We start from the raw sequence: 11,602 nt of genomic DNA on the forward strand, positions 1-11,602 counted from the left end.
GCCGTGATTCAGCAGTTCCCATACACCTACATATATTTGTTTTTATGCATTTATGCATACATGCTTATAAGTATGTTCACATGGGCACGTACACCTGTTGGAAAGGTATGCTAAGCCTTGCAACTGGCTGGATGTGGGGAAAGAGACACAGAAGCTTCACATTATTGCACTGAGCAACTCCTGACAGCTTCTGGCTATTCTACTGAAGTATATTCCCTAAACTAACTAATTTTTCTATTTGTTTACTATTTGATTCAGTATAGTAATTATTTTAGAAACATTAATTATCATTATTGTGGTGTTTTTCATGACATTCCTCATGTATAATGTCACATTTTTTTCTACACTGAGATTATAGCAGCAGCCACTATGAGTAGGAATCTTGGAACCTTGTACAAAGCAGATGCATATGAGATGATCATCCTCAAAATGAGTATCTGCATGATCTTCTAGGATTGTCACTCCTGATTTCTGATTTCTTATTGAAATCACTGTGTTTTACCATGGACTCAGTAGTGTCAGAATTGTTCTATAACATCAAATTTACCTTATCTGACTTCCCAGGCTGTCCTGTCATTGACTTCAGTAACTGTGACAAAATAAGGAGGTATTAGATTTGTAATAAACTTGAAATATGTAAATATGAATTTGATTGGAAACATTGCATCTCAATGCTTCATTTGCAGAACCTGAAATTTAATATATATATAGTTATATGGATAAATTTAAAAGAAGAACTGACCTAGTTATTTCAGATATCCACTAAGCCTTTCAAACCTTGTAAATGATGGTTTGGAATGTCTCCTTTACAGTCCAATTAAAACATATTTTTCACGTGTGGTTCTTTCTCAAATACTGGTTGGGTATCCAGCTAAGCACCAGAATTTAAAAGACAATCATTTTGATACTTTAGCTTTATTTCTTACCTTCTCTATACAGTCTGAGAAAGCTGACAATGAAGACATTTTCTCAGCCAGGGTACAGCTCATTCAGCTTGAGACGACTTGTTAGCACACTTTTTATAAAGTTTAAGAATCTGTGGAAAAGCCATGATAACTGATTCTAGCTCAGTTTCCTCACTGAATTGTGAATACAAAATTTTACAGAAGAAGCTATGAGTTAACTAATGACACTTTCCTTACATGGTATAGGGGAATTCAAAATAATATTTGCTACAAGTCAGATACCAGGCCTAAATCTAGGATTTTTGTCCGACAGTAAGTTACAAGTGTGGGGAATTTTATTTCATTTCCGATACTAAGAAAAAAATACAAAGATTTTCAGGCTGACTTCATAGCCTTAGTTCCTAATTCTTTAGTCTCAGAATACGGTGAAATATACTTAAAGATTCTTGATTAAAAAGTCTTTTTTTTTTCCCCTCCCACAAATTGCAATTCTGCAGTTTTAGAATGATCACGACTGGCACGCTGTACTAGTTATTTTAACAACGGTGTTTTTGTAGGGAAAGAGGTAGGTGTAAAGATATCCTCTCTTGCCTTTCTATTTTAATTCATGACATCTTATCAGTACTTCTGGCAGCAGTGATAAGAATAGATTTGAAGTGGAAACTCTGACACAGGTGTTTTCCTCATTGATGACTATGATTTAAATGTTTACACTGAAGTTACTTGATTTTATACTTTAATTCCTGATCTGTCTCACTGTCTGTACCTCCATTAACATAATATTCAGATTTTTACATCAACTCATCATTCAGAACTTGATATAAAAATATGTATCCTCTAATGATGCATAACTAGAAGGTCTTAATTGAAAGAAAATAGGCTCCAGCAAACATGCCATTGAACAGTCCTGTCTGTACAGTTCACTTTTCAAAACAGTGATTGTTAAAGTAAGTTACAGAAAAACAAAAGACAAATATGTATGAAACAAATGATGCTAAAATAATACATTTTAAAGTATGTTCAGTAACCATGGAATGATTACAGAAGACTTACTTTTACATCCTTAGGATAATGTAGTTTGCCAGGATCTGCATTATAAATGTCTTCACTGAATAAATTATCTCCTCTCCCTTCAGATGGAAGTCTGTAGTTTACCTGCATACAAATACACCATAAAATAAAGGGTTATAGAGTAAGTTCATATTAATTGCGCAGAAAGGATGATAAAGTTATTCTTAGTGTTAGGATGATGCAGAAGAAATACTATGTGTTTAGAAAAAAGCAAGCAAAGAAAAGCAATTCATTCATCTATACCAAATATTTCAGATCACATTCCCAGGGAGTCCTTAGAAAATGAATGATCTCTTTTTTCCCCCCTTCTTAGCCGTCACTTTGGCAGTGATAACTGAGCCAACAAATGTTTACTACTCGTATGGATTATGTGATTTAATATTTGGCCATGACTCTGGCTGGATCTTTCAGTCGCAGGATTTTCTGGCAATCTCTTCCCACCTGCCACTGCTCAGAAATCATGATCAGAAGACATCAGTAGCTTTCTGTTCACTGTGATGGAAATTTAGAGATCTTTAACATGCATGTTACTTTTACAGGCTCGTGTTAAGTTTTAATCAGACAAACAGAATATATATAAATTATTTAGTTTAAAAGCCTCAGAAATATGATTTAATATCAGATACAAGTTCTGTTTGTTTATTAGCATTTTAAACACAGGACAGGTTATTCCATATTATAATAGTTTAAACTCAAGTTCACTTTTCATAAAATGAAACAAAACTTGACAGCAAATGAAATTTGCAGTTCTTTAAGCATGAGGTGTATACAGAATGGCAATGAAATAATACTTTTGTAACAGTAATGCAGTGAACAGCTCTTTCATAGCAGAATAACACAGGGATCCTATGAGATTTTTTTTTTTCCCTCCTAAACACTGTAATGATAAATAAAAGCCCTGGAAGGTGGTTATGATTTTACAAGGAAAGTAGTTGTTTAATTTATTCAGTCTAAATAACTCAAGTCTAATTTTAACAAATGTAAAAAAATATACTCACTTTATGCACTTTTTCAATCTGATTTTGTGAGCTGATGTATTTCTGCACAGTGCACTCTCACCAGTATGAAGCTGGTCACAAACCAGTAGACTGTTGTTGACAGCTTTCTCAGCTAAATAAGTATACCCATGCTCCTGGTTATCTTGCAAATATGAATGTACAAGGTAGAAAGTGACTCTCTTTCTGTATCAATTCATGGCACCACCTAATGGCTTTTTAGCTTTCTTACCAACAGTTGTTTTAGAAGAGAAAAAAAAAATCATCATTTGTGTCTCCTGATATCCAAAGTTCCTCAACCCTTGGAACTGAAGGAATGAAATGATCTCTCACATACGCTGCCTCTTTTTTATAGTGTTATAACAAATGCTGAATTATCACAAATACATGATGCCTGTGGGATAGTCACAGCTATCATAGGTTTACCCCACGGGTACATTCTGAAAATAAATTAGTTATTTCAAAACAAAGGCAGCCATACAAATAACTGCAGTAAGTATGTTTGCACTGGCAGATGTGTCTGCAAAGTTTACTCCTCCTGCCTACTAACTTACTGCAAGGAGAAAATAAAGGGTAGTTTCAATTTGTATGGCTTGGAATTCATTTCAAAACCGGCTTTCGCTCTTTGTAAAGCTTCTATACTAATGACCAGGAGACCATTTAATTGGTCTCAGTTTTCATTAGATGTGAACTCATAAGAGAATGTGTTTAGTGAGGCATCTTTGAAGAATTGAGAGTTCTACTTTTAATCTAACAAAGCTGGACTTTGCTGGATTTCAGTATTTCTGGCACTGCTATGCAGTTACCAGAGTACTTGGAAGGAGCAGCTGTGAATTATGAACTAGTAAGATGGATTAACAGAAGTGATGTGTACAACTATGGTACAAGCAAATCACTGCCACACATAATTGGTCCTGATGTTATTTACGGACCTGTGTATTTTTAGCTGTTGGCATGCTTGCCACAGTGGAGAGGGGTGGTAGATAAAAATAGAAAGAGTACTTTGAAAGGGGTGTTATTTCTACACTGAACTTCTCACGTTGCTCAACTGATGTCTCAGCATGACACTGAACACCCTCACAGGAAAAATTTCACCGAAAGACTACAAGATCTGGTCAGACCAATGGTCCATCTGTTTCTGCTTTCTCTATGGTGAAAAAAGTTACAACTTTTCTGAGAAAGAGTGCAAGAAACAGGATGGTAAAAAGCAATCCTAACGATCAGCTATTAAAGCTTTTTAGATCACTGAATTTAGTGTCAAAAAACGGACATTTTCCCCAAATGTTTGTGTAATCCCTTTTAAAATCTCTCTGCTTTTGGTTTCCAAAGCTCCCTCCAGCAATGAGTTCAGCAATTCAATTAAATAACATGCAAAGAAAGTGTTTCCTCCATCTTTAGTTTTAATTACTACATAAGCTTTTGTACTTCTGAGAAACAATGAATCACCATCTCCGTACTACTAATTTTATGCTATACTTACCTTTAATAATGTCTTTTGAAACAAGGCATGTTTTATTCCACTTCTCTTGTATGGAAACCATTACTTGTTTTTGATAACTGTCATTCACCTTCTCTGTGTTTTCTCTAATGGTACTCCTTTAGTCTTCGAAATGAATGACCACAAATTCACCTATTTGAGATTTCTGAAACAGCATCACCATGTTTTCCTGGTTTGTTCTCTACTCATAAGATAATAGTTGTAATATTCAATTTGTCTCCTCTTGTCACAGATGATGGAATTTTCTGTACAAATAGCTCTCAAATCCCTTTTGTGATTATCAACAATTTTAAGTTCTCTGTTTTGTATTTTCCCTTCAGGAAGCCTCCATAGATTTTATTTTCTAGCTGCTCAGCACTGGCTAAAACTTTCTTCTTTTCCTTCCTATCTGCCACAGTTGTGATATTGCTGTGTAGATTTTTATGTTTTGAAAGCTTTCCTGCCTCAGTATTTACTTCCTTTTCATGGTCATTTGTGAATAGTTTGTACAGCTGCATTTGGGTCTCTGTAGATCCAGGGGGACCTCATTGAGTATTTTCTTCATTATTTGTAAAAACTGATCATTTACTTGGATCTCTTGATCAGTTGCTATACCATGGATGATCTTCCCACCGTCAGATAGTTTAGCTTCTTCAAGAGCTTTCAGTAAGGTACTTCGCACAAAGCATTTTACAAGTCCAAACATTTTACATTCATGCTCTCTACACTTGTCACACAGTTTTCATTCTCAGTGTTCAGTTCATGTTGATTCTTTTCTTTCTTTCTTTCTTTTTTTTTTAATTTATCCAGATGTCTACTAATTCTGTTTTACAATAATTTCAATCAGTTTGCCACTTTGTGTTTTGTAGTTCCTCAGATAATATCGATGTTCATTAAAGAAAAAAAAAAACAACTGATGATATTTATATCATCTTCTGCTGTCCTTCCATTTTTCCCAACTACATCACATGTGATATTTATAATTAAATGAAGACAAATATGAAATCAAATAGGTGAAGGACTTTGAATTCAGAAGGTTCTGAAAGAAACCACCCATTAAGAGGATGATATAAAGGAACTGCCAAAATAGTAATAATTAAAGTGAACCAGAAACAGAAGATGAAGGATACTCTTACCTAAATTTTTTCATATCATACCATAATATATTTTTGAACAACATGCATTATGTAAAGGAATGCTTTCTTGGCTTATATGAATGCTCTATCCAGAGACTGAGAAAAGGTGATCAGGAACATCAGTAGAATTTTACATATTTCCCACCATATAAATCAATCATTACTTTTGTGGCATATAGAAACAAGCAGCAGCAGCGGAGTTGTGTGCTTTCCCTTTAAGAGGAAGAAAAGTCAGACTGTTACCAGAAACTTATAACTGAACTCAAAACTGATAAATTGCCTATAAAGATTTTAGCATTCCCAGAGAGCATGCATACCTTTTCTGTTAAAGAAATTCCATCTGAAATTGTTCCCAGCACAGTCAGCTATAAATCCTAATACCAGATGGTTGTTTGCTCAGCCTAGGACAAAGTACTGCAGTATCAAGAACAGCGCAAATCCCCTGAATTCCTTTCCATCTCCCCTGATAGGCAAGTGTCGCTCAGGTCATGCCAGAGGCACTGGACAGGACTCTGCCTCCTCTACAGCTCAGAGTTGAGATTTTCAGACATGCCTTGCGAGCTTAGAAGCTTAAATCTCTCTAATTTCCTAAGGGGAGCTGCATCATAAATGCTGTAATCTATTGGAAATATGTCTTCAAAGTGTTTTGTCCTTAATTAAAAAGTTGAATGCTTATCTAGAGACTGTTTTTGTTAAAGATTTGAATAGCACCACTGACACTACTGTATGTTTATATTTTCAATGATGCTTAGTCAAGGTAAACTCCAACTGTAGCATCAGCAATTGCAGAATTATCCTTCTCAAGTCTGAATCATATGTATAATTCAATTTAATAATTGCTAATTAGCCCACTTTCCAAATTAACTTTGAGGCATTGAATCAAAATTCCAGATGAACTGATAAATATTACATTTATAGCTACTTCAATTTTTTAAATTAGCACAAAAGCAAAGTGCTTTCAGTTGTCAGTAGAAAAGTCAAGAGAATCTGCTGAGATTCACTTTTTGCTGAATACAAGCATTTAGAATACATTTTCCATGATACAAATTTGAAAACAAGGAAGAAATATTAGTAGACACGTAAGGTTTGCATTTGCTTAGATTACTGAGCTGTACAAAGTAACACAACCGCGCTAACGGCCAATTTAGGCACCACATACAAAGCATATGCTTAAAAAAAGAACTAAATATCTCTCACCTGTATATTGGAAGATTACTCTGAATCTCAAAACGTAGATTCCATTCAGATGAAAGTATATAATACTATTATTTGGTAAATAGACATGGTTTTGCAACAAATATCTGCATTCTGATACTGTCAGGTCCCTTTTTTCTTTTTATTTATAGTGTTGAAGTCATGCATGAACCATTGCCTCGATGCAAATGTCCTGTTGAAAAGCACCTTATCAGGCATGATGGGCTCTGCTATCGTAGTTCAGAATTCTCGTGATTAGAAAGCAGCTGCCTCTTAATCATTTTTTACCTAATGAAAGCAAAGCAAATAGTTACAGTCTGCTTGTTAGTCTTCAGTGCTGTATATTTCCACTAATTCCTTATCACCACTACTTGAAAGACCACAAGGCATCATAATCCATCATACAGCTTCAGAATGATGAATTTTCAGAACAAGATGAATTTTGGAGCAAATTTCCACACTGATTAACGAGTTCATGCCTGTTAGAGCAATTTCACATTAAATGTAGACCCCATGATCAACACCTCATTTTAACTTGGCAATAACAGAATAATTTATTTAAAAGCAGTAATGAAAATCACTTTCCCTCAAAGCTCTAATCCAAAGCCCTCTACCTAACCACAATTTTATCTTCATGTATGTCTTTGGGAGTCTGGCATTTCATATGTGTACACAAACCAGTACAGATCTGCAGTGGATAAGAGCTCAGATCAGAAAGTCAAAAAACAAAAAAATACTGAGCTTGGTGAAGAAATACTCTTGGTAAACTATTAAATGGGGAAAAAAAAAATACTCTTTAGAACACACTGACTAGTAAACAGAATGGAATGTTTTCTCCTAAGATATCATGTCTATAACATCCTGTACTGGTCATTGTTACTTTTGTCTAATAAATGTCCCACTGTCAAGCCAATGTCCCACTGATTTCCATAATTTACACCTTGCTAAAACATCATGTCACATTTTCTCTGGTGAAATGTATGCAAGTACATTCAACTTGTTAAGTTTCTTTATGTGTTACTGGAGCAGTGCGCAAACTGGATTTTGATTCTCACAGAACCATCACTAGGCAAAAATGTCACAGTTTCTCCTCCTTAATGGCAATACACAGTACAAAAACATTCAACTAAAACCAGTAGCTCATAGACTGATGAGTTGCTGTTACATCACATAGAAAATGACTTACAAAAGAGTGCTTTATATAGGCTTTCTTAGTCACTTTTTAAACCAAATGAGTAGATTTATTAAAAAGGCAGCTAAATTACAGAACTACTTCCCTGAAATCACACATATAAGGCAAATTTATCTTAGCATGCTATTCATATCACTCTTTAGCAAAGGGAAAAGGAGTAAGGACACCCCACGTGCTACAAATACAATGACAATATAGGAGCTATTTGTTTATAGTCATTTGCATAGTGCAGCAGATGAAAAAGGAACATATGGCACGTCTTCCTGGCTTGCTCTGTCCTTTGACAGCCTTTCAGCTAGTCACGAAGCAGGATTCCTCATGCTTAGCACACTCACATACTACTCTGCCCTTGTTAGACTTCATACATACCTATCACTGTAACACTGTGCTTGAGGTCAACTGCTACTCAGCTAGGTGAACAAGCATGTGAGTACGAGCTTGACTCTTCAACATAAAACTAATAACTGATTACTAGTATTACTACTTTCTACAAACCCTGTATTCCTTTCAACTATACTAACTAACCTGGCAATTCACTAATTTATTAACAGAAGTATTAATACTTTTGTCTAACTGTAAAAGGGCATTAATATGGAAGACATATTAACACAGAAACATTTTCACGCAGCTGTCCTGACTCACTTTAGCACAGAAGTAGTTTTGAATTCCTTATCTGCCTCACTAAAAAAAAATGCTTCCCTTATCACTTATGAATATGATGAAATGACTGCAAGCACATGTGTTCATGTTTACAGCCTTTTCCTCTTCCAGACAGACTAAAAAACTGTGGAACAGTTGCCTCCATCACTGTTAACCACACACGTGATATAAATATTCATGGCTGAGTTACTATCTTTAGAGGCAGAGCCACTACTGAGACTGCTTACTAGTTAAGTATTTTCAGAAAAGAATATTCCATCAAATGTACAAATGACAATTATTCTAATAATGGCACATAAATCACTGTGCATGTACCAAATTAAATGAACACAATCTTGTTTACAATGAAACCAAACATCTTCCAGTTGATTCAGGAGTTCCTCATAATCAAAACATTTACAGATAGCTTAAGTAGTCTCAACAAAAACAAAATGAAGGATTTCCTTCCTCTGTGAGTGCTACTGATGCTAAATAACTACATATGAACTTATTTTTAGAAAGTCTCAATTTAAAGGCAACCAATGACAGAGGTGGTACAAGTCCTGCAATAGAAACCGAGTCCAGTATTTGGATTGCATTTTGAATTCGACACAATTGAATTCAGCAAGAACTTTGTAGAAACTTCCAAAAAGACACTGGGACCATTTACCTCCTAAAAATATATAACATTAGTCTAGACTACATTCAACTTCAATATTACTTCCTTTACCTCACCTTCGTACAAAACTCTTCAATGATACTTGGATTTATTCAAGTATTGTATTTTACTTGCATGGAAATTAGCATTCATTTTAAACCAGCATGAACTTTAATCATTCATCTGGATTGGAAAATCTGAGTTAAGTAGGCTTTCCTATATGTATAACAATTTCTTTTTTGATAAAGAATTTTGAACTGTGGTTTGTGGATCTCCAACTAATATATCAACAGTCAGGTGCTTTACTGTTCATAAACAGGCCAAAGGTTATCAGCGCCAGTATGATTTGAACTAGAAGTTATCTGATAAGCAATCTGGAAAGCAATGGTTTTAAATGTCTTATCCAGGAATTGAATATGTCAGTATTTACGAGCTAGGAATATCATAAAACTACCAGGTAGACTTGTACTATACAACATTGAAGTCAATATAAACTCTATTTATAGTTGCCATTCTCTACATCTTGCGTTTGTTGAATGTGAGACTAATGACATTCTCTGGGAAAAAATGAAATCTTGATTAACACATCATCCCTTTGGAAACACTGTAGATTATGTGCCAAGTTATTTAAAATAGTATCTTTATCAGATTGTATAACTGATTGATTTTATACGTGAACAAATATTAACCATACAGTTTCTACATATAAAAGAAGATTTGCTTACTAGTGTGTTTCTGGGCAGTTAAGAAACATTAGGACCTCTACAGCATTTCAATGTACTGGGGAAAACAAAAAACAAACAAAAAACCCCCCATCACCTCAAGAAATGAATTGTATCTTTCTGAACATGAGCAATTTCAAGGGAGAAAAAGATCCAGCTGGTCTAGTACAAGGATATGCATAGAATGACCCGTGTAGTCTTTCTTTCCTATAGGGGTTGAGGGGCTTCTGTAGAAGAGCATCGACAGGTCATCTGCACTTATGAAAGGTGTGAATTGCCTTTGAATTTGCCTAAACCACCTCCTTTTACATGTTTTTCATCTGTTCTCTGGTGAGCTTCCCTTCTTATTCATTGAGAAATTACCCAAAGCTTTTTCATCATTGTTCAGATGCATCTTTTCCTAATTACCTCTTTCATGAAACAACGAATTGTAGTATATTCAAAGACTAATTATGGCAACAGCTTGAATGATACTGATTTGTCATATACTGATTCCAAATTGCATTGCAAAAGTATCTGCTTTAAATTCAAATAACTATGCAAAACAATATTAAGAATCAGGAAACAAGCACGTTTGAACATCTTACCTGGCTTACGCAAAATGCGCGCAAAGGATGGGTGACAAAAACATGTTTTTGTTTCTCATGCTCTTCTGCAATGAGCTCATGTAGATTCATCTCAATAAAACAAAGTTCCTCAGCAGCCACTTCGTACTATTGCTAACACTACATGCTTTTTGCTGTCTGTGCACAAGGTGGTGCTCTTCGCAACACACTGTAGGCAAGACCACGAGAGCAAGATGCCTTACTGCTTCGCACAATCTCATTAAGAAGCATAGGATTCTTTCCACCTAGTTTGACATAACATTTAATGACATTTCAGAAACCATAGGATTTCATTCTGTTCTCCAGATACAATGAGAAATGGAAGATCTATTACAAAAATGATAAAATTTCAGAGATTAAATAGCTCTAAAATTAAAGGATACTTGGATTGAACTGAGATGTTCACATGACCAGAGAGTTTGGTCTCCATATTCTGTGTGAATGTATTGCACAGGAATTCCTTCGCAATTTGGAGATTGAGAAGTGAGCAAAATTCACTTCTCACTGTGCTTTGTTATGATCTTTTCCTCTTCTAAATTTAAAATCTGACATTTTACCTTCATATGCTTCTCTGTTAGCTAGACACTGTTGATGATATCATATACCTGCACTGAAATAATCATTCCATTAGAAATAAAAATAAAAAAATCAGTAAGATAATTGTATCTCCTCTGACAAAAACAAACAAACCAACCCTGAACACCCTTTATACGAATAACACGTATTTAATAATAAACAGGCAAAAAAGAATGATTCATTGTATTTGAATATAGGTAGGTTGACATTCTTGGTGGAGAATGTGGGCAGAAGCTGCTTTTTAGCTTTTAGAATTAATCTCTCTCTGCTCCCAGAGAGCTTCATTAGGAAAGTTTATCTCTTCCGCAGGTGCTCACTGAAAACTTGACCTTGAAAGACCAGGTGGACTGCCAGTATTCTGGGATGTCTGTAAACTTTGAGCACTGCTATCTTGCTTCTGTAAAGAGTGGGGAGGGAAAAAAAAAAAAAAAA

General features: G+C 35.0%; 1 long non-coding RNA gene across 1 annotated transcript; it reads right to left on the minus strand.

Moving 5' to 3' along the window:
- Nucleotides 1-529: 529 nt before the first annotated feature.
- Nucleotides 530-5,326, minus strand: LOC122158012. Its single transcript, XR_006168095.1, has 4 exons — nucleotides 4,452-5,326; nucleotides 1,959-2,060; nucleotides 927-1,036; nucleotides 530-589 (listed from the first exon to the last, which is right to left on the minus strand). It is a non-coding gene; the product is annotated as an uncharacterized LOC122158012 (long non-coding RNA).
- Nucleotides 5,327-11,602: the final 6,276 nt, after the last annotated feature.

This window comes from Centrocercus urophasianus, unplaced genomic scaffold (assembly GCF_019232065.1).
Source record: "Centrocercus urophasianus isolate 14NV4802_14NV808 unplaced genomic scaffold, USGS_Curo_1.0 seq_14, whole genome shotgun sequence".
NCBI classification, from domain to species: Eukaryota; Metazoa; Chordata; class Aves; order Galliformes; family Phasianidae; genus Centrocercus; species Centrocercus urophasianus.